A 21255-nucleotide genomic window follows, 5' to 3' on the forward strand; every position below is an offset into this window, starting at 1 on the left:
AATGGTTTCTGATTGAAAACAGCCTCTTAACGCATTACAAGTAAAAATAACCTGTTATTGTGTAATATATGATATACTCTTTCCTCTTTAAGGCAAAGTAGTGCTTGCAAATATGTCTAGACAGTGTGATGGAAAAGCACAAATTGGCCTTTAGCTACTGCCACCCACTTATCAGACAAACCTGGAATAAAATTTAAGATATTACAGTCTCAGTCTTTGCACGACATTTATAAGGGGGGGGGGTGGGGTGGGGTGTCTCTCTGAGACACAAAGGCTTTGTTGCTTAGTGCAAAGCAGAAGTATCAAAAACTTTGTTAATAAGAGGATGACTAACATACCTTCATGGCCTGATGAGAATTGCCAAGTGACTGAAGTATGCCAGTGTTTCCTGTAAGTAGTGGTATGTCCTACGTATGGACAGTGTTAAAAAGGCTTCTTTCCATGCTGCAGATGAATTAGTCGCCTGCCGATGCTCCAGACATGATCAGAATTCACAATCTATTTGCCACATTTTGGAGGAATGCTTTTAAGTCCTGACTTCATCCTTCTACCCTGCACCTGACCAGTTTTTTAAAAGTTTTTTAACTCCCTACGTTTGTGTCTGGTAATAAAGTTGTCTTTGACAAGGTTCTCTTTGTAAAAAGCTCATTTTCCTCCTCTGGCTCACCTCCTTGCTACCTTGTCGTGGCAGGAAATCAACTTCGTTTGTGCTTGTGCTGAGGAGTCTCGGGATGCAATGTACCTCTTGGATAACAGCATTTGTTTTTTGTTATCCTTCTGTTCTTCTCCTCACCTTTAGACTATAATGACAGGGTAAAAATGGTAATGGAAAGAAAGAGCAGCAGAAGGACAAGAGAAATCAGTTGTTCAACCAAGAGTTTTTATCTGATGCCATTTATTTCCCACTTGCAAAGTACTTTGTATTTATTATTCAGAAAATGTCAGTCTTCCCTGTGATGAAAAGAGAAATGGCCAATCAAAGAAGAAGTGGGTGATTCTTGTGTAAAGGATGTGCTAGATGATGTTTATGCAGTTTGCAAGCAGTTGCATGTTGTCATCTGTGTATGTATGGGGTGTTGGTGTGCAGGAAAAGTGATTGACCCTGATCCCAGAGAAGTTGCAGAAGCCTTGTCACATTTTCATGCATCAATGCTCAGACACTGTGCTGGTGAAGACCACACGTGGGTTGGGGTGTAGAAGGCCTATTCAGGAATGGGATACTGGAATAATGTACCGCCACCTGCTTTAGACTCTGCTTTAGTGTTTTGGCTTCTCCTTCTACACAGAGCTATCCCTAGGTAGGTCGATGGACAGGTAGCAACGTTAAACTATGTTTTTGTCTAAACACCTACCAATGAATGAGTCAAGTAGTCAGGAAGCTGGATTTGTTTGGGTGAAAGAAGAACCTAATAACTTTGCAGTCATCTGTAGCCTATGAGTCAGCACAGACTAAACTCCCATTCACCAGTGAAGTCTTTCCTATACACATATATGTGCACACACCCCCACACATATGTATGGATACATATGCGCAGCTGAGAGGTAACCTAAACAGGACCTTTTTTCCATTTGTTTTGTTTTGGAAAGCCAGTATAAAGTTTCTTTGAATGTAGGAACACGGAAAACGGCACATAAAAAACTACCGTCTCTCCCCATACAACCAAATTGCTGACGGACTTTGCAAACATCACAGTAGTTTTGACACAGATGCCCCAGTAAATTGAGCCAGGAAGCTGTTCACTATGCACCAGAAATGCACTCATGTTTAAGCTCCGAATTCACCCATTTGTGTAAGTGAGGTTGCAGCTGTGGCTTTGCTGCTGGGAAGGCAGAAAATCAACCCAGGGAATAATCTGCAAGACAATCATCAGAAGGAGGCACTTTCCAGTTGAGTTTTGAAGTTACATGCGGTCTGCCAATGTGCTTTGGATTTGCTCTGCTATTTTTAAAACTATAAGAAATGTCCAAGCCTCTGCCCAGCCCTCCCCCTTATGTTTGGTGCACTTATCGTGGTTGGCCTCCTGTCTGAGGCAGGAGATCAGTCAGGAAGCTAACCAGGGGTCCAGATGCTGCTCTTGGAAATGCTCATGCCAGAGCCAGGCTTCCATGCGTTTCAGCTGCCAAATTCCCTCCACACAAATGTCCACGGTTTCTGGCTCTCGCACTGGGGTAGTTAGAGGAAAAGCCTGAAGAAGAACATTTTCTATTCTACAATTAACAGGGAGGAGCAATGCCAAGGGAGTAATACTGCTGACATACGCTGGCATGCTTTGCAATACAAGCTACTGCTTTCTAGCCAGAGAAAGTTCTTGTTTGACGATGAAGATTTGCACACGTGATGGGACAGGCAGTACACTTGGCAAGCTATGCCCTGAGGAGGGGAATTTGGTTAGGCTGCTTTCCACTTACAGGTGACACTGAGTTATAGATGCCTAATGCATTTATATGTCACATAAATTTTGCAAACCCTACCCCCCCCCCTCCCCCCAGCAAAGACACTTATCTTACAATAACTGCTTACGACGTAGACAATGGTTGCTACAAAGCTAGAAATTTATTTTCTATCAGGCTCCTGAAATCCTGTCCCTTGAAAAGTTAGGACTATATTTCAGGCTCTGTATGATATCAGAAAACTTCACATTCCAGGAATGATTTTTTTCTAAATGGGGGCTGGTTTTGCATAGACCTGGCTGTGAGGCTCTCGCTGATGCCTCTGCTGTGGGGGGGACACTTGCCCTTTGCTGAAGGTCCAGCTCTGCAGGTACTGAAGGGGCTTTTCTTCAGACACAGTGCTTGAAGGCTAGGGCTGCTTTTGGTGAGCACAGACTATACTACCTACTTGTAGCAGGAAAAAAAAACAACAAAAAAACCAAAGCTGAGCAGGTGTACCTTCCCCAATCATGATTTCAAGCCGTGTTTAATCATCATGCTTCAAATAACTTGTCCCCTGAATCCCCTGACATGAAGGTACCTGAGACTGCAGGATCTATGAACACCATTGGAATGGGGCATCATTTCTTTGGACCAAACCTAAGGGTCACCAGAGCACACACATGCACACAGCCCTCTGGAACAAGAAGTATGAGATTTCAAATCCACAGTCACATTAGCACTTTCCAGGACATCAGTGCTTTTAACATCCTGAACCGTGGAGGTTTTTTCTTCCAACTTTAGATTACTCACTGAGATCTCTATTGCAACCGTGGACCTTGAGCCCATAAAAGGTGATGTGAGTAGTGGACCCTTACAGATCCAGTTGTTATCTGAGGCCTGATTTTTTTTCACAGGTCTCTTTCAGATCCCTCTAGGGTGTCTAGTTTGTTAGTTCCGAGCTATGTCAGGGCTGCATTTCAAATTACACCTAATGGATATCCATATAATTAAAAAAGAAAAAGGTTATTCTATCTAACATGGATTCTTTAACCACAGAAGTGCTAACAGCAAATGTGAAAATTGTAATCACAAAAGAAATTGCTTCCAAAAGTTTTGAGCAGCTAAAAATGTAGCAGAGAGGAGAAGGAGGCAGGATTTAGGACAAAAGCTGGAATTCATCCTTAAGTATAGCAATAAGTATCTACACTTACTGTCATAAAGATCTTCTCATCAAAACTATGTGCTAAAAGCCCCACTGCACACAGCAAACGCTGCACTACTTTAACTGGCCTATTTAGGGCCCGTTTCACTTGGTGTACCCATTGGTAAGACATGATGGCAGGACTCACTTTTTGCTCATATCTCTATATTCAGTGGCAGCACTTCTCACAAATGCCAGTAAAGGCCAGGGCATTTCATCCAAGATTTTATCTTTTGTTTAGTGGCATTTTGGCTTCAGTTTCACTACCCTGCTGACAAAGACATTTGAGTGTTTTTATTGATTCAGAAATCTGGGCATTAAGACTCATTTTTATAGTTCACCAAAAAGTAAATGTTTCAAAATGTAAAACTCCTCATACAGCTTTTAAACTTTATAGGCTGAACACTGAGTGCTGTAAAATGATTTTTGTCAGTAATGGAAGCTCTATTTTATAGAAAACAGTAACCATTAATTCTGTTTGTTAAGATCAAATGAACAAAATCAGACCCGCTCTATGAAAAAGGAGGATTTGGTCATCATAATGAAAGTACAAATTTTTCACATCCTCTGTTTTCACAAGGTCTACTCTTTCCTAACTCATGGGTTTACTATACAGGTATATGTTAACAGAGGAATGATTTTGTGCATTTTAATGCAGTTGGAATGAAAAGTGATACATGCGGAAACAGGAATGAATGAGGGACGATTTGGAAAATAGTTTTTTCCTCTTCTTTGCTGTAGTACTTGTGTACTACCTGGAAAGGACTCGAGAGGTTGTCCGTGATAGCATCAGCTATGTCCTTCTCCTTCGTAGCTGCTGTCTTCCTACTCTTAAAGGCATCCAGTGCTGGAGACTGCAGAATTTCTCCAGGCAATCCATTACAGGGCTTCATAATCTTACTATCACAAAGGCTGGATTTTTTTTCCCTTGGTGTCTAGTAAGAATATTCCCTATTCCCATTTAAGCCTCTCCCTACCTCTCCAGCTCACCACAAGCTAACACAGACAAATTCACCTGCTATTTGCAGTAGCCCTTTAGATATTTAAAGACATTCTTGCTACCCCCTCCATCTCTTTTTCTTTACAGTAAGCAAATACACTTTGTCCAGTCTTCCACCCATGGGTAATGTTTGATGTAGCTGTGGTGACTGCTACAATGCTCTGGACCCTCCCCAGATTATCTGCACCTTTCTTATGTGCTGTGACCAAACTGAACCCAATGGGGCCAAATTCATGGAGAGTCAAAATATCAGTGTCACCTAGAGTCTTTTGGCTCTTGAATTACTTTTCTAGCACTGGTACTGGGCACACCACAGCCCTCAAACTGTATGACCTGCATGTAGCATCTGCATGACACCAGACATGCTTCAGCAGTCTCTAGCACATACATGGCACTCCTTCAAAGGGAACTATAGGCTTCTTGCCTCCACTTTTTACAATTACGGTGTTTCAGTGAGAACCTGGCCCCAAACTAATCTTGCTTTCATCTCATTTTAGCTTCCCCTTTTTGTTCCTTACAGCCACACAGGGCAAGATGATGCCCCTTGGCACTCATTGAGCGTTCCTTGCCTGCAGAGAGCAAAATCCTTCACATGAGGAAACTGCATATGGGAAGGATTGAGAATTCAGCAAGTTCTCCTCACATAAATCATCTAACCTGTCTCATAGTGTCTCACTGTGTCTTGAGAGCTTATTACCCCCCATCTTGCTATACTGCCTGTTAATTCTGTGGCTTTCTTGAGAAACTTATCTGTACCGAACATCTATGGAACAGCTACTTGGTCATCTGTTCCTTTCTTTGCAAAGCATTGAATCCTTACCACTGTCTCTAGGCTTGATTGATAGAGTTTTTGGGAAGCTGGTTTTTTTTGACAGTGGCTTTTTTTGACAGTGGCTTTTTTTAACAGACTTGAGACCCATCACCAAAGAGAACAGCTTCAAAATTGCATGGGGGGGGGTCAGGCATGTGCAGTCACTAGAGGAAGGGAAAACAGTTGTGCACTGTCCCCTTAAGACAGCTTTTCACATGTATCTGTCCCACGATCCGTGTTATCTCTCCCTGGCTATAAAGTCTGGTTGCAGGAGTTGGACATGAAGGGTTGAAAGGGGGTTTGTGGTGGCTGAGGGGAGTGTTTGTGGGGGCAGCAGAGCAAGTTCTGCTGTTCTGGATGGACGCAGCTACAGAAAGCTCAGGGTCCAGGACTTCAGGTGAGGGTGGGCTAGATATACATACAACTTCTCAGAGGGCAAGGTATAGGAAAAGGTAAATACCTGTCTTTGGACTATCTGGGAATAGTTGCACTTGTGTGGACCTGGAGTAGAGGCAGGGCAGGCAAGGGCTCAGGCTTCTCAGTCACAGGGTGCTCCAGAGTGCCTCCAACTCTGCACGGGCTTAGCATTTTTGCAGCTGTACCTGCTACTGACTGCTGAATGGCCTGGATTCAGCCTCTGTCCAACAGTCAGGCTGTTCCTCAGCACGGACATGGCCTAAAAGCATCTCTCATTGGTTCAAACATCCTTTAATTCTACTCAGTGCTGAAAGTTAAAGTAGCAAGATGGCCAGAGAGCAGCCTATGGTGTGCTGACCACACAAGTAGACATACGCAAGTAGACCAGAGAGCCATAACAGCACAGAGTTAGCATGGGATGAGTTGCCAAAGTACTTACCCAACATGCTGGCAGGATTTTTCAGCCCTCGCTGGTGTTACTGACGCTCATGCAGACGAATTTAATGATAGCTTAGAAATTTCTTCCTGAGCAGTACTCACACCCATGAAGTATGGACGTATTTTGGGAGGCAGTAAGATACTTTGAGAGGTACCTCCCTCTTTTTCCCTTGGGCTATGCTAGCAGCCTTCCAGCTCACCCCAGTCCTCCCCCAGACAGCCGTCCTCATTCCTGCCGTGCAAACCTACCCCCACTCCCCCTCAAAGCCCCAACTCTGCTGTAGGAAGGGAAGTCAAAGACAATATTTTCCTCCCAGGATGATAGGGAAAAGAAGAGCAGTTCACCTTACATTTAGACTCCCTAAAATAAGAGCTAAATAAGCTTGAAAGAGACTGCCTGGTGTGTGCGTGTCCATCTAGGAGTGGGGAACTGGCAGGGAGAGGTTTGACTGACACAAGTGCGCACCTCCCTTCCTCGTCTGACCTGGCGAGGCCCTCCCGAGGATCGCCCCGTACCCCGCTCCCCGGCGGGATGGCATTCTCCCGCGAAGGAGTGATCACATTACCCAGGCCCCTTGTGTAATTCTGGTTCCCAGCAATTGTTTTCTGGTGACCTTTTATTGTTAACAATTAGCACTGGAGCTGGAGCACAACTGGTGTAAGCATATTTTACATCCTCCTCAAGCAAACAAAAAAGCTGGGTGGGCACAGGCTTGTTTCCTGGTTCACACCCATGACTCCTTTGTATCTCAGATCTCCTCCCACCGTGTGTCATAGTCAGCAAACCCACTCCCTTACCTTTTGGCTCCCAGATAGAGTGACGTCTTCGAGGGATGCGTAGGCATGCTCCGCGTATCCCATTCTCCTCTCACATCCTATAGGAACTCTGCCTCTCCCTGATACTCACTCTTTCCTTAGCCATGAGGCCAGAAATGTAAATCCCTGTGCAGCAGAGTGCAAAGAGCGAGTATGAAGGATGGTTTCTATTTGTTTAAATGTACGGGCCATAAACACCATCCTCCAGCACTATGCTTTGGGTGCTTGTGTATACTTCTGTACAGTAAATATCTTAACAGCCGGTTCCCTCTGCTCGACCCCAGTGATATACACGTTCCCCCAGAGACACAAAGAAATCAACAGTCTGCTAATCATCACATACAATAACATAGATTTTCTCCTCCCCCCCCCCTCTTTATTAAACTGTGCCTGGGGACAAAAGGCGTTGTTGGCCACCTGCTCCAAAACGGACAGCACTTCAGACCTGTGGTAGACCAAGAATATTCTGAGTTCCTGAACTGAGCACCCTTCCCAGAGGTATAGCACTTTGCCAATAAGTCTTTGTCTTTCCTGTGTGGGAGAAAGGAAGGTGGGGAGGCAAGAGCTGGGGAAGACGCTCTGGTCTAATCTTGTTTCCTGCAATATGGCATGTATGTATGGGGGGGGACGGGACGGACAGAGCGGGGGACACTACATTAATCAAATTGTGATCCTTTAGGGTACAACAGGCGATTGAAAACAACAACTTGAATTTATCCTGCAGCCTGTTGGCAGCTAACACATAACTCATTCTTTCTGTGCCTAGCTTTACTTAGCAGGTCTGTGCCATGACTAATGAAGCCATCTCTCCGCTAGTGTGCTAATTCCAGACCTTTTGGGAAGGAGCCCGGTTGCAGCTCGCTGCACGGCCCTCCCCTTGCAGTCTTCTTATGGCCACCCTGCAGGTCCCTCCCACTGCCTGCACTGTGCTGGGGAAAAGTGTGAGAAAATACTTCTCCCTTAAAGCTGCTTTAGGAGCGCTCTGCTCCGCAGACGACAGATTTTCTGGGGCACTTCTCATTTTATCCGAAACATTTGAAAGCCACTTCCTTGGCAATCTTCTTGCCTGCTCCTTGGTGGCATGTAATCTGATATTGCCGTACCCACCGGCTGTGGGGAGAGGCACACATTTCACCGGTAAAGTCATAGTTAAACTAAACATTAAACTGTCCAAGAACTGACTTCCTCGACAGCTCTGATTCAGGCTCCCAAAAATGCTCTGCACGGTGAATCATGCTTCCTTCTGGAAATGACAGAACTTCCTCATCATGGTGTTCTAACTTGCCCTCTCCTCGTCTCCGGTGCTATCAGGAAAGGATTGAATTGCATGCCACATTTTTTCCGTGGTCAGCAGGGAGATGCATCCTTTTTGAAGAGGAAGAATTTCTATGAGTCAAAGGATGACAAACTGAAAATTAGTACCAGCCACAGAAATAAATGACAAACAACAACACAGAGCCCCGTAGAGGTGGCCAGTGGGTGTATATTGGATATTTGCCTTTCTGGCAACTTGAGTTGCCTAACTATTGCAAAGCGAACTTGCTTTTCACCACTGAAAGTAGTAACAAAGTTGAAAATGCTAGTATTAGCTGTCTGTCTTTCTTTCGTGTGCCTGGTTTGACAGGTCTTGTCAAAATCAGGTAAGGCGGTGCTGTGCATGAAAGGTCCCAGCGTCCAGCCCAGCTCTGAAGGACGATCACGTTTGTCATCCACACAGCAAGGGTGTGGGGAGGGGGAGGAAAAAGGGCAGTGCTTCTGGTGGCTTGTTCCAATCAGACTTACACAGCAGACTGGTTCACAGCCATTGCGATGACAGCAATTTACAGAGACAGTTTGCAGCACAGAACTTTAAAATCAAAACAACACCCCCTTTCCTTCCCCCCCACCCCCCGCAAAACTCTATGATTTACTGAACAACATGTAGTTGGGATAAATACCTTACCATATGGTAAATGATGATTTTCACTGGAAATCAAATTTTAAGCAGCTCTTTTTGTTTCTTTGTATACAAATTTTTAACTCCCTCAGAGCCAGGGTAGGTGAAAGCCCCAGATGCACTGGCTATCTAGTCATTATTGGTTGCCAGGCTGTGGGCATTCTTGGGATGAAATCCTGTTCCAACCCAAATCAGTAGCAAAATCCGATATGAATAGATTTTCAGTCTCGTTTAGCCATAGTATAATGGGAGGGGTTGGACATCAGAAACTGGAGAGTGGGTGAACAGAAATATAGGGGCAATTACTGTGACTTCCTTAGAGCAAACTTACCTTCCTTACCTAGCTATACTCCACAGTCAGCAAAGCAGTATGTACTTGACAGGGGAGAGGAATAAATAATACTAAAATCTGTAACTTTTCATGCATTTTGTCTAGATGAAATGCACTTTTTCAAGACTAATTTAGGAACACTCATTGCTGTTGAGACTTAAGTTTGTGTTCCTGCTCTTTACAGTGTCCCTGAGAAATGGTATTATTTCCATATTGACATTTTATTTTTTTGACATGGTTCACACTTGCTGCCCATTGCAAGATGAAGAACGTTAGAGGTGAGCATGAAGAAAAGAAGCAAAATGAATGCTTAGTCCATCTTAGCCCATTTTGGGTTCCTTGCTGCACAAAGTAGGCTTAAAGCACACCTAAGATGGAAGTCAGGGAACACAGAAGTAGAAGAAAACTCCTGAACCACTGAGTCCAGCCACAGGCAGTACTAACACAGAGTCCCTTCAATAAATGGGTCAAGTTCTACCCTGAAAAGGAGTAAGATGATTTGCTGCTTCTTGAGAGGCTATCCCAAATCTTACTCCTCCAAGTTATCTTTTTCTGCTTTCCTCCACAAGCTTCTCTGTGGCCAGAACAACCTTTGTGGTGTCTGTTTTAACTCAAAAACCGCTAGTAACAGCAATCCATTACATAAATTTAATGCTTGTGGGCAGCAGCTGATTCGATCACAGGAGTAATAAATATTCTTAATAATGACTAACAGTCAGTCTTTAAAATGCATATATGGGCCACGCAAAAAGCCCTGTGCTGGTAACACAAGTTACCTGCTTATTCATGACCCTGAAACCATGAATGTTTAGCAGCCTGACTTGGAGCTGCAAGGCATGGGGGGATAGGTATTGAATCCCAAGGACTGATAATGCTCAGCAGTTTTGCAATCAGACAGGACGTGTCCAATTTGCTGACTCATTTCCTTTGGTCCCTCAGATGTAAAAATGAGAGGTCTAATCCCACTGCCACTGTACAAGGTATGCCTCATTGATGGTGTCCAAACCAAAGTAATCTGAATCTAATGGGAAAATTCACACATCAAAAGTACGTACACTCATGGAAACGTAATTGAAACAACACTCAGAAAGAACATTTGGTTTTTTAATTTTGTTGGTTTGAAGTGTAGTCTTAATGCAGAAAGGCTCATTTTAAACCACAAAGAGAGAGCTGTGGGAATTAGAAATTATCTATTTTCAGCAGCAATGTCTGTTGCGTTTTTTATTCATCTGTCTTTCAGATGAGGGTTTGAGCCCAATTTTTGTACAGCTGTTGGCAAATCTCCCCTTGACTACAGTGGAAGAGGCTGATTGTTCATCTTTGGAAGATACTTCAGATGTCTTCTGTCACACAATGAGCACATGCAAAAAGAACTTGTTCAAGTTAGATAGGCTGCAACACAAGACCAAGGACTCGTTCCCAGGAGAGGTAAGACTCAGTTTACAGGAAGATGCAAGGCCCGCATGGACAGGAGAGGCACAGCAGGGTGAAAGGGGCACTTTGAACTGGAGAAAACACAACAGACCGGTACCAGCTCTTGTCACTGTGATTGCAACCCAAGATGAGGAACTGCAGGCAGGAGTGGTGGCCAGAAGGACCTTTGGAGTTGGGAAAGTGCTGGCTGGAGGGGGGAGTGAAGGACATACTCCCGGCACTGAAATGTCTCCTTATAGCTCTGATGGGTCATATAAAAATGCTCTGTGTTTGGGTAATGCTTGGTTGGTTATATAACATACAGTAGTTATCAATGGTGACATTCATTAATGTAACTGCATACAGTGATTATAGATTTAGAGGGCCTGTTCACTCCCACCTCCCTTAACATTTGTGAATACCACAGTGAGTAGAAAAATATCATAAAAATTCTCAGAAAGGCTTTTCTCAAAGTGCTACGCTGGAAAAGAAATAATTCAGCTACTCTGTGAACTGCTCAAGAAGCAGTGAGCTATCTTCAGAAAAACTGTCGAAATCAAAATCACAAAACTTTTCTATCACTTCAACAAGCTGGTCTCTCTCTTCTCCTACAGATCCACATGTGTACGAACACATAACCATGGTTATGAGGTCTTTTTTCAAATGACTCCTCTCCACACACATCCCCTTCTCTTCCTGCCCTCTCCACATGCACGCATTCAGGCTCTTTGCTCTTCTGCTCGCAGACAGACTGACTCTGCCTTTGCACACACAGAAGTAAAATGAAGCGCAACCCCAGGGCCAGTGGGACTGCTCAGTGCCCAGCCAGCTGCTGCCACCCAAGGATCCTCAGGGAAGAAGCCCCCGCCAAACCACGGCTCCTCCTAGCTATCACTGTGCTGCTGACTCCTTGACTGTGGACTCATCCACTGCAGTCCCATGAGACCCCACCAGCTACACAGGGCTGGAGCAGGTCAGCACGTGGCTAAGATGCCTTCAGAGGTTTGCGGCATGTACTCCCAGTGACTCATTAGGAGTTCACCAAATGAACCAGATCGCAAGCACTAAGCAGCTCCGCCGACTGTGTGCAAATGGAAGAAAAGGGATGAAGAAAGTTTTGTTGTTGCTTTTTCTCATGGTGATGAATGCTGAGTCCAAAAAAGGGCTCCAGGATTAGAGGGGGGAAGTTAAGATCATTAGAGAAATAGAAATTAAAAAGGATAAAGCCAGCTGGATGGGAGCTGGAGCCCACAAGACACCATATTCTTCTCACTGTAGAAAGATGGTTGTGAGAAAATCAGAGGAGGGAGTGACAAGTGGGTGGTGATAGTCTTCACTGCAAGAGTACGGATGTCCAAACAGGAGTGCAGAGAGACATGAAGAAAAGAGAATGGAGTTGTGCAGAAAGGTAAGTAAGAGCTGATGTATGGTTCTGGAGGAACTAAGCAGCATAAGAGAATACCACCAGCACCCACCATGCTATTGAGTATGTGTTGCTGGAGAAGAAAGGAGGGACCTAAGTCAGAAGCCCTGTCTCAGAAGTACATCTGCTTTGGTGTTCCCCTTGGCCATACATCAATTATCTTACCCTGTTCTATGGCATGGGAAGAGTAACTGGCCAGGGATCTGCAGAGCAGACTATGTTCTGCTTTTTTTCCATCCTGGCCTCTCGCTAATCCATCCCACTATTCACTGTGGGGAGACAGAGGGAGAAGGTGACATTGGACAGGCCCGGTCAAGTCTGTTCTCCATAAGGAATGCCTCTGAAGCAAGGAGGTCAATTTCTGCGGGCCTTCAGTGAGCTGTTCACGGTCATTTGTACTGTCGTGGTGCTGCTGGAGACCACAGAGGCCCAAGGTGGTGACCATGGTGTTCCCCATATTAAGCAGAGCTAAGGCTCAGATATACTGCAGGCTTTGGTGAACCTGCAGTCCTTTGCTGAGGTAGAGTTGCCAGGTTTTACATGCTAGAATCCAGGAAAAATATATCTAGCATACCATGCTAGCACTTTCAATAGTGCATGATAACTGCTTTACTGGTGTCCTGGTTTCAGCTGGGATAGAGTTAATTTTCTTCCTAGTAGCTGGTACAGTGTTTTGGATTGTGTTTAGTGCTTGTTTTGTGTTGAGGATGAGAATAATGTTGATAACACACTGATGTTTTAGTTGTTGCTAAGTAGTGCTTACAACAGTCAAGGACTTTTCAGCTTCTCATGCCCAGCCAGGACAGCTGACCCAAACTGGCCAAAGAGATATTCCATACTATATGACATCATGCTCAGTGTATAAGCTGGGGGGGAGCTGGTCGGGTGGTGATGACTGCTGCTCAGGGACTGGCTGGGCATCAGTCGGTGGGTGGTGAGCAATTGCATTATGCATCACTTATTTTGTATATTCTATATTATTATTATTATTATTATTATTATTATTATTATTATTATTATTATTATTATTATTATTTTCCCTTCATTTCCTGTCTAATTGTCTTTATCTCAACCCACAAATTTTACTTTTTTTTCCTGATTCTCTCCCCAGTCCCACTGGTGGGGGGAGTGAGTGAATGGTTGTGTGGTGTTTAGCTGCCTGCTGGGTTAAACCACACCAGTCCTTTTGTATCCACCACTAATTCTATACCATCTACTTCACGCCCAGGTCCCACACTTTCCAATACATTCCAGTTAATCACCACCATTTTTCCTGTCTTTTGATATATACACACAGATATCATTCCCTTAGTCTATGGGCCTTCCCCATAAAATATTTGTTGAGTTCATTTAGTCCGTGACTTTGGGCTCCATCTGTTATAACAGTCCTTCAGGGCAGGAGAGATGGTGTGTGTGGTGTAGGATTCTTGCATGCTGAAGCCAGTTCTGGTTCTATTATCGCTGCACTTGTCCAGTTCTACCATCGCTGCACTTTGCTCAGTTTCATCAAAGTTCATTCTTCACTAGTCTAGGTGATTCTTACTGTAATACCATTGATACGGCATATAGCCACCATTGAAGTGATGATATACAGTATTATATAGCAATTAATTAACATCACATAATTGAATTCATTGGCTATTCTCACCCAAAACCAAATCCCCTTGAGCAGTTGTTGCAAAAGTACCAGAAAGTTGCAGGTGACATGGTTTTTCACATAGGATGCAGGACATGCTCATGTTATATAGGATGTTCAGCAGTTCTAATAATACATCAAATATGTGCCCAGAAGTTAGTTTTTGAGATATTCATGTTTTGGGCAAGAATCCTTTAAAAATATTTCCTCGGGCAACCAGTAGCTTAGGACTTGTTAGGAAGAGTTTATCTTGGTCAATTTTGACTGTTTTAAAAGGAAAAAGATTGTGGGGATCAGATCCTTAGCTGTTGTAAACTGGCACTGCTCCACCAACCTAAATAAACTTTTGAGTTCATACACTGGCTAGAGAGAGTCTGGCCCTCTTCTTCAACTACCTAATCCCACAGATTTTCACTGCATTGGCAAGAACCAGTTTGGTTTGAATGCAAAAATACTAGATGTTTTTCAGCTCTATCTTACTGTCAAGTTGTAGCACCAATGCTTAAGTCCAAGCACTGCTACTTGTGATCCACTGTATGATCAGTGTTTGACATCTAAGTGCTAGAACGGATTTCTTGAGCAGATAGCTGAGACTGATGCAGAAATATTAGTTTTTGTGTCTAAAGAAGCCAATCACAAATACCTATTAACTAAATGTACTGCTTCTGGGCAACAGCTGGTGAGGAGTGATGACTTTTGCTTGGCACTATGCATCTTACCTATGTATATTATTTTCTGCACATTTTTCAAATCCATTAGTAAAATGGAAACTATATAAGAACTTTGGTGCCAAATGCATTGCTTAGACGGTGTTTCCTCTAGTTGCCAAGGAAAGGAAAAATGGGATAAAGAGCTGCTAGTAAAACAATTTCCAGGATTGCCTATTTTTCTTGCTTGTAAAAAGGTTCACTTCAATCTAACATTAGTTACTAATGAACGCTTGGCATAGGGGACTAGTGCCTTGATTCATGCTTCCTTGTATTGTACTTTTGGCAATTGTCCAAACTGCTTTTTTTCTTAGTGCTTCATTGATTAGTGCAAGGATGCAAATTGGTAAATCTTAGTGCCAAGAAGTCAGAAATGCTGGGTTTGGTGTATCATCTAGTTTGTATATGTAAACTTGTATTCCTGAAATGCATCATCCTTTTGAAAGGCAGCCTTGCTAAGTCTATATTTATGAATGTTAATTATCATAGAGGCAAAGCTCATGACTTTATAGCCTGATGTGAATTTGGTACTTAAAACAGGAATTAAACCATTTAATTATTTTTAAAGCATATAAAGCAACCTTCCAAAAATTACAGTATTTACTTATTATGTACAGAATGAATTTTCTGAAAATTGACATAGCAAAGTATGAATTTGTCTGATTTAAAAAAAATATTAAAGACATGCTTTAAGATTTTTTTCCACCTCTCAGCCTATGAGATCCTGACTTATCTTAATAATTCAGCTTAGAATTACTATGATGTAGCTATAAGTCTCTAAGAATTCTTTCTTTCATTTATCAGAAGGCTCCTCTTCCAAAAGAGTTAAATAATACTATATTCCAGAGATTGCCACAAATAACTTTCCTCTTTGCAAATAGCTGTTGCTGCTATTATTACTAATGCCAGCACAGCGTAGGAAAAAATACCCTCTGTCACAATGATCCCTACACCCAGTCCAGTGGGAATGAAACCAAGACTGCCCTGGGACGACACTGCCATTAGGGACCACATTCTTGAAAAGACAAAAATGGTGTGCTCTTCTGGAGTTATGCAAAATGAAGAAGTTAGTTGTAGACATTTTGTGTATAGCCCCACATGTGTGTATGTGCAGTCGAGGGGCCAGCTGGCTAGGGAGATGCCTGCTTAGGCTGGAAAGGAATGCTGAAATTAATGTTAAAAAAAATGACAGCACAACCAGGGCAACGCTAAAGTTATAGGACACTGTTGCATGATGATTTCCTTGGTGATGAGGACGGGCACAGAGGAGTCTGTGTGGATGCAGAAGTAGGGTATGTACTCTTAGATGCCTTGACTCTTCATGGTTTTGTTTTTGTTTTCAGTTTTTATGCTAACTGTGGCACATATAGAATGATTTTAACATACAACATAAGAATTTTTATTTGTCTGAATTATAATACACCATATGTGAATGCATCTGTTCTTCACTGTGTGTTACATTTATTATTTGTACTATGGTGGGGCCTCAAGTTTCCACCTCAGATCAGGGTTCCAACTTGCTAGGCAATGCACAAACACATAATGGGAAACACTCCCTGCCTTGAGAAAAACATACTCTAAATTGACAAAAACAACTCAGGGTGGGAAAGGAAAACAGAGCCGGAGTACTGTTCCATGGTAGCTTAACCTCATCTAAACTGATGTTGCCACGGTCCCATACCTCCAACCCAGACCTCCAACTGCCTGTTCGGTGGCTTAAGCTGGCTCACGGCTTGCGTAACTGCATCCCGGCAAGAGGAAGAGTAGGATTGATCTGAAACTAATCACCTTTTTTTGGTAAGGTTAGTTTAGCAGAATTAGCTGCCTGAAGTGACTCAGTGAAGCAATACGAGCACCAATGCTGGCATGAGGGAAGGGCCATGGCGGGACAGCAGAAGAGCAACAGCCCTGCCCTAGGTTGGTGTAAGCAGCCATGGAAGTTCACATGTGGGGAGGTGGCACCTGTCCCGTCTCTACAGACTCAGTGCTGAGTAGGAGAAAGCAGAGTGTGCAGTGTCACAGCTCCATGCCACAGCGTCGCTCTCTGCACTATGTCCCTTGCTCTGGTGTGCTGCAAACCCGACCTGTTCTAACCGCCTGGTGACAGCAAAGCACTCGAGGAAGGATCCTGGAGCCAGCATCAGGTCTTTGCCTACAACAACAAGTAGGATACCCAGAACTAGACAAGTCAGGCACAGAGTTTGCTCTTTGGCATGTGCCAGCAAGCAGAGTTTGCTCAGGAACCCAGTTTGTCCCACTCCTTCTCCCCTATGTGCGCATGCACACACACACTCGCACACACACGCACGCGCGCGTGTGCCCACACGACGGTACAGAGGCTATAGAGTGGCATAGGATGGTCAGCATTGCTGAATCTTCAGAGCAGAAACTCAAGGCTTCTGGGGCTATGCTGAGTTCAGGCCATGGTCAGTAGATACCATTTATAAACCCTTTGATGTTAAGTGCTGTGTTACTAACCAACGGTGTGCATTACATATGTTCGTACCACAAAAACCAACCAGAATGGCTTCCATCCTCAGATCTGTGTGTGCTTTCTGCTCCTTTCATTTTCAGTTTGCATTCTTGTTTTTAAAAGTCCAGTGGGGCTTGCTCCATCTCAGCATTTGGTTTCTTTCTTTGTCCTCCTACTGCAATCTGTTACTTCTCGTTATCTAGCGTTATCCCTTTCTTTACTCCTTTATGTGGTCTTGCATGGTTGCTGCTGCCACTAGGAACAGGCTGCCTGCCTCCGAGGGCATATCTGTTTTATTTATTTTTTTTTAATTCTCATTTTAAAACACATGTTTTTCCTGTATTTATGATGCAAAATTGTTCTGTCCTTCTCTGCTATGGGCCGTGAAGAATGCTTGCTTTAATTTACCCTACATGCTGTGCTGTCGCATTCTTCTTGTCTGTAATTTATGCCACATACTGTGTGCTCCCTTGTATTATACAATATAAAGTTGCCAGATGGGTGAGTGCAACGCATGCTTTAAAATGAAGGCTTTAAGGCAACTGCTTAATCCGAAGCTGCAGAACAAGCCAACACCAAAAAGGAAAGAGCGATTGAAAATATACCCAAACGGGTCAGTAGTTATTATGTGGGGCTAACACTCTCAGCAACACTTGCTCATTAGCATATCATGCTATTAACTTTTCCTTGAGATTTATTTTTTCCTGCTTGCTTTTTGTGGTGTATGATGGCAAAAGATGGAGCCAACAACAGAGCATTAATGGGAAAGAAGGATATTTGCTCCTAAAGAAGGAGCAGTCACTTTTCAGAACGAATTAGTGCCCAGCGCTTGGAGATTTGTTTGGCTGTGGTTAGTGGGTCAGTTTGGCACTGTGCTTTGCCAGGCTGTGGGGGAATCTGTAGAAGATATTTAGCATGTGGGGGTTTTGTTGTTCTTGATCTTTTCCTTTCCTTTCCTAGCAAAGGCCATATTATATGTCCCTGGGGTTTATTTTACGCTGTGTGAGCTGAATAACTGAGGAGCCCTTGCTCTCAGCACTACTCTATGCATCGCATGCTTCCTGGGGCTCATGTTGTTGTAGCAGCTGCATAGCCCTCATCTTCCATCCCCCCGGCCCATTAACGGGAGGGCCACATCCAGCTGCTGATCTGCAAAATTTGCTCTGCTGTTGCTGCCCTAGACCACACCACGCAAGACTTGGCTACATCATTGCAGTGCATGCAGCCTGGCTTGGGCCTGGAGAAAGCAGATGTGGCCATAGAGGGTTCCTGCACTAACCAGTCCTATCGCCCACCCTGGGATTACATGTGTGCTTATGCAATACTTCGTGGGGGAAGCAGGGATATCCTGGGTGAAATCTTGGCTCTGTAGAAGCTGACAGAAACTCTGCAAGTGTTGGCTGTGAAAGAAGACTTTATCCCTGCTGATGTGCTCGGGGAGGCTGTGGTTGCTGACACCAGCAAGAAGCAAGGTGGCTTGCTCAGCCAGTGCTCCAGCAGAAGGAAAGGCTGGGAGTAACCGTGCATTTCAGGTGGGCTATTGGAAACCAGGCTGGGATTGCTAAACAGATGGTGTCACACTAAGCTTCAGCACCACCACTCCCTGCGATGAGAGTTTTCAAAGAAAAACGTGAGGATGGGGAGAAAAATATGTTAGAGTGTGACAAAATCCTACTGCGTTATGGAAGGGCCAGTGGGAGGAAGGGAGATGTGGAAAGAATCTATCTACATAGTAAAACGAAGGGATAGCATATCTATGCTAGCTAGCGCTGGTAACAGCAGCGGTGAAGATGTACTAGCATGGGCTTTTAATACACTGTTCACAATAAAAATGCAAGTTCTCATCATTATACTCTGGTGGCAGCCTGTGATGAAGCCTGCATGGCCTCACCTTGATGCTCTTGTCACTGGGGGTGGCTAGCTCAAGCTAAGATGGCCGTGCTAGTGCACAGTGCAGTAATACCTTAGCAGGCAAGGTGCAGGATGGAGCAAGAATGAGACATTGCCAAGAGGAGCTGGATTCTCTAAATGTAGACAAAAATTCAGCTGTGAGCTCACAGCTGAGAAGTGAAGATGCAGGACCATGATTTGTCTTCTGCCTTATCTATCCCCTTTGATACCAAGGCTGAGGCTGATAAATGGACCTATTGCATCACTCATAGCTAGACTATCTATCTTTTTTGAATGGTCCCTGCTGTCCCACCTAGTGTAGCCTTAATTGCTTTAACTATGAAATCGGCACCAGAAAGACGAGGAATGAAAAACAATCATATTGCTCATGTTAAGAGAGCAAGTCTAGCAGAACAGGGTAAGGTTGGTGCTGTGAACACTTTTTGTGCTCTCCTACACTGAGTGACATATATGAAGTACCTTCTAAGGACACAGAGGTGCCTGGAGATATTTCAAGATTGTTTACATTCAGATGTTTTAGCTGTAAGTCATAGACCAGAGCTCACTAACATAGGTATTCGGCATTTCACGTTTCTGTCTCAATTTTTTTAAAATTTCTTCACCACTCTGAATGGCAATGGATTACGCTTTTGCTGCAGATTCTTTTAAAAAACCCATGAAGATCTTGTCTCTGATACAATGAATTTCCTATTGACACTAAATTGGCAGTGTAATGGAACTGATAAATACATTTCACACTTAGTTTAACATGCCTTTAAACAATCACGTTAAAGGACTGAGAGTAAGTAAGAAGAACATCTAAAATAGCTGCTGATATTTTTCCTTTACTTTCTATAAGGTTTGACTTTTTAATAATCAACCCATTTCTCCCATGCATTCTCATGTACTTGAGTAAATTGGACACAATCCAGGCATTGATTGACTGTGCTTTGCAGCACTTGCTAAGTTTCTTTTTCTTCTGGAGGAAAAAGAAACTCGAGAAAGAGAAACTCAGTGCGATAGTGCCTGAAAAAAAGTCTTACATCACGGGGCCTGAAAATAAATAATATGTGCCTGTTTGTCATGGGTATATTTCCCCTTTCTGTGTGACAGCCATTAGATGAGACATGTCAGTGCAGCCAGTAGAGTAGCTTCTTCTCTAAGGATATATATGCGTGTGTATATGCGTATATTTAACTTGTATTCAGGGCTTAGTCTCCATCAGTACCTAACTTTCGACTGCAACTCAATCCTGTTATTTGGGAATAGGATACCACTGGACTGATTTATTAGTGAACCTTTGATGCTAGTCCCACAGCACAGTGCTTCAAGAGTAAGAAATCAGAGCAGTGTTTACCAAATGCTAAATTTAAAATCTCATTTTCTGAGCTTCTCTAAACACCTTTCTTCACTGCCAATCACAGTCAAAAATTCTGCACTGGGTCAGATGCTCCTGAATTGGTATTTCCCAGAGAAGAGCATGCCGGAAGATCCTGGACACTCAAGGAGCAGAGAGGACAAAGCCTTCTCTTTGGAGCTCTTGGCTCCCTTCACGAGGCCTGCTCTGACATCCCATGCGATGTTCTGCTTCTCTGTTGTAGTAGTCTGAGAACCATGTACCTCCTTCAAGCCTGTCATTGTTTTGGTTTGGGTGTTTGCAGTGTCCTTGGGAAGGATTGAGGCTGATATGTTAATTTTCATACCGCTAGGATACAGTTTTAAAGAGAGAAACCTGTCATATAGTGAGAGAAGGAAGAACACATAGTGGCTTATTCAAGATGAAAAACTTCTGTTTACATGACTAAGACTTAGTCACATACCTGGGACAGGGTTCCGTATTGGCCTTAAAATTGATGTGAAAGGAACATCCTTAGTTTTGGCAGGGGTAGGAGTTCAGTGCATTTTTCAGGGATGAAACTCAGAAGAACAGAGAAGGTCAGTTTAACCTTGTGGTTGTGGTTACAAATGAGCAAGGAAGTTTAAATTACACTGGAGGACAGCTCCTTTAGTCACAGGAGCCCGTAGTGCACTCTAGATCCTTTATAAATAAATCCAAGCACTTTGTGTTTTTACAGCAATAAGCAAACTGCTAAGACACAATGACTAGGTTGTTCATATTTAGCTTTGCTGATGGTAAAGTTCCTTATTGGTTGCTCGAGATTACAGCTACGGAGCAGTCTATAAACAGAACAACCATGAATTTTTCACAAGTGTAATACAGTAGTTTTTCAGGAGAGCTCTCTCCTGCTTCCTCATCATTTTAAATGATAAGCATCAAGCAAAAGAGAAAGAGCTAATTACATTTGTGTTTAATCAATCCAACAGCTCATTCCAAATCTGATGGATTGTTTTGCACGTCCGGCTGAATTCAGCAAAAGAATTGGTTTCCT

The sequence above is a fragment of the Platalea leucorodia genome (assembly GCF_965183815.1).
Source record: "Platalea leucorodia genome assembly, chromosome: 2".
Classification (NCBI taxonomy): Eukaryota; Metazoa; Chordata; class Aves; order Pelecaniformes; family Threskiornithidae; genus Platalea; species Platalea leucorodia.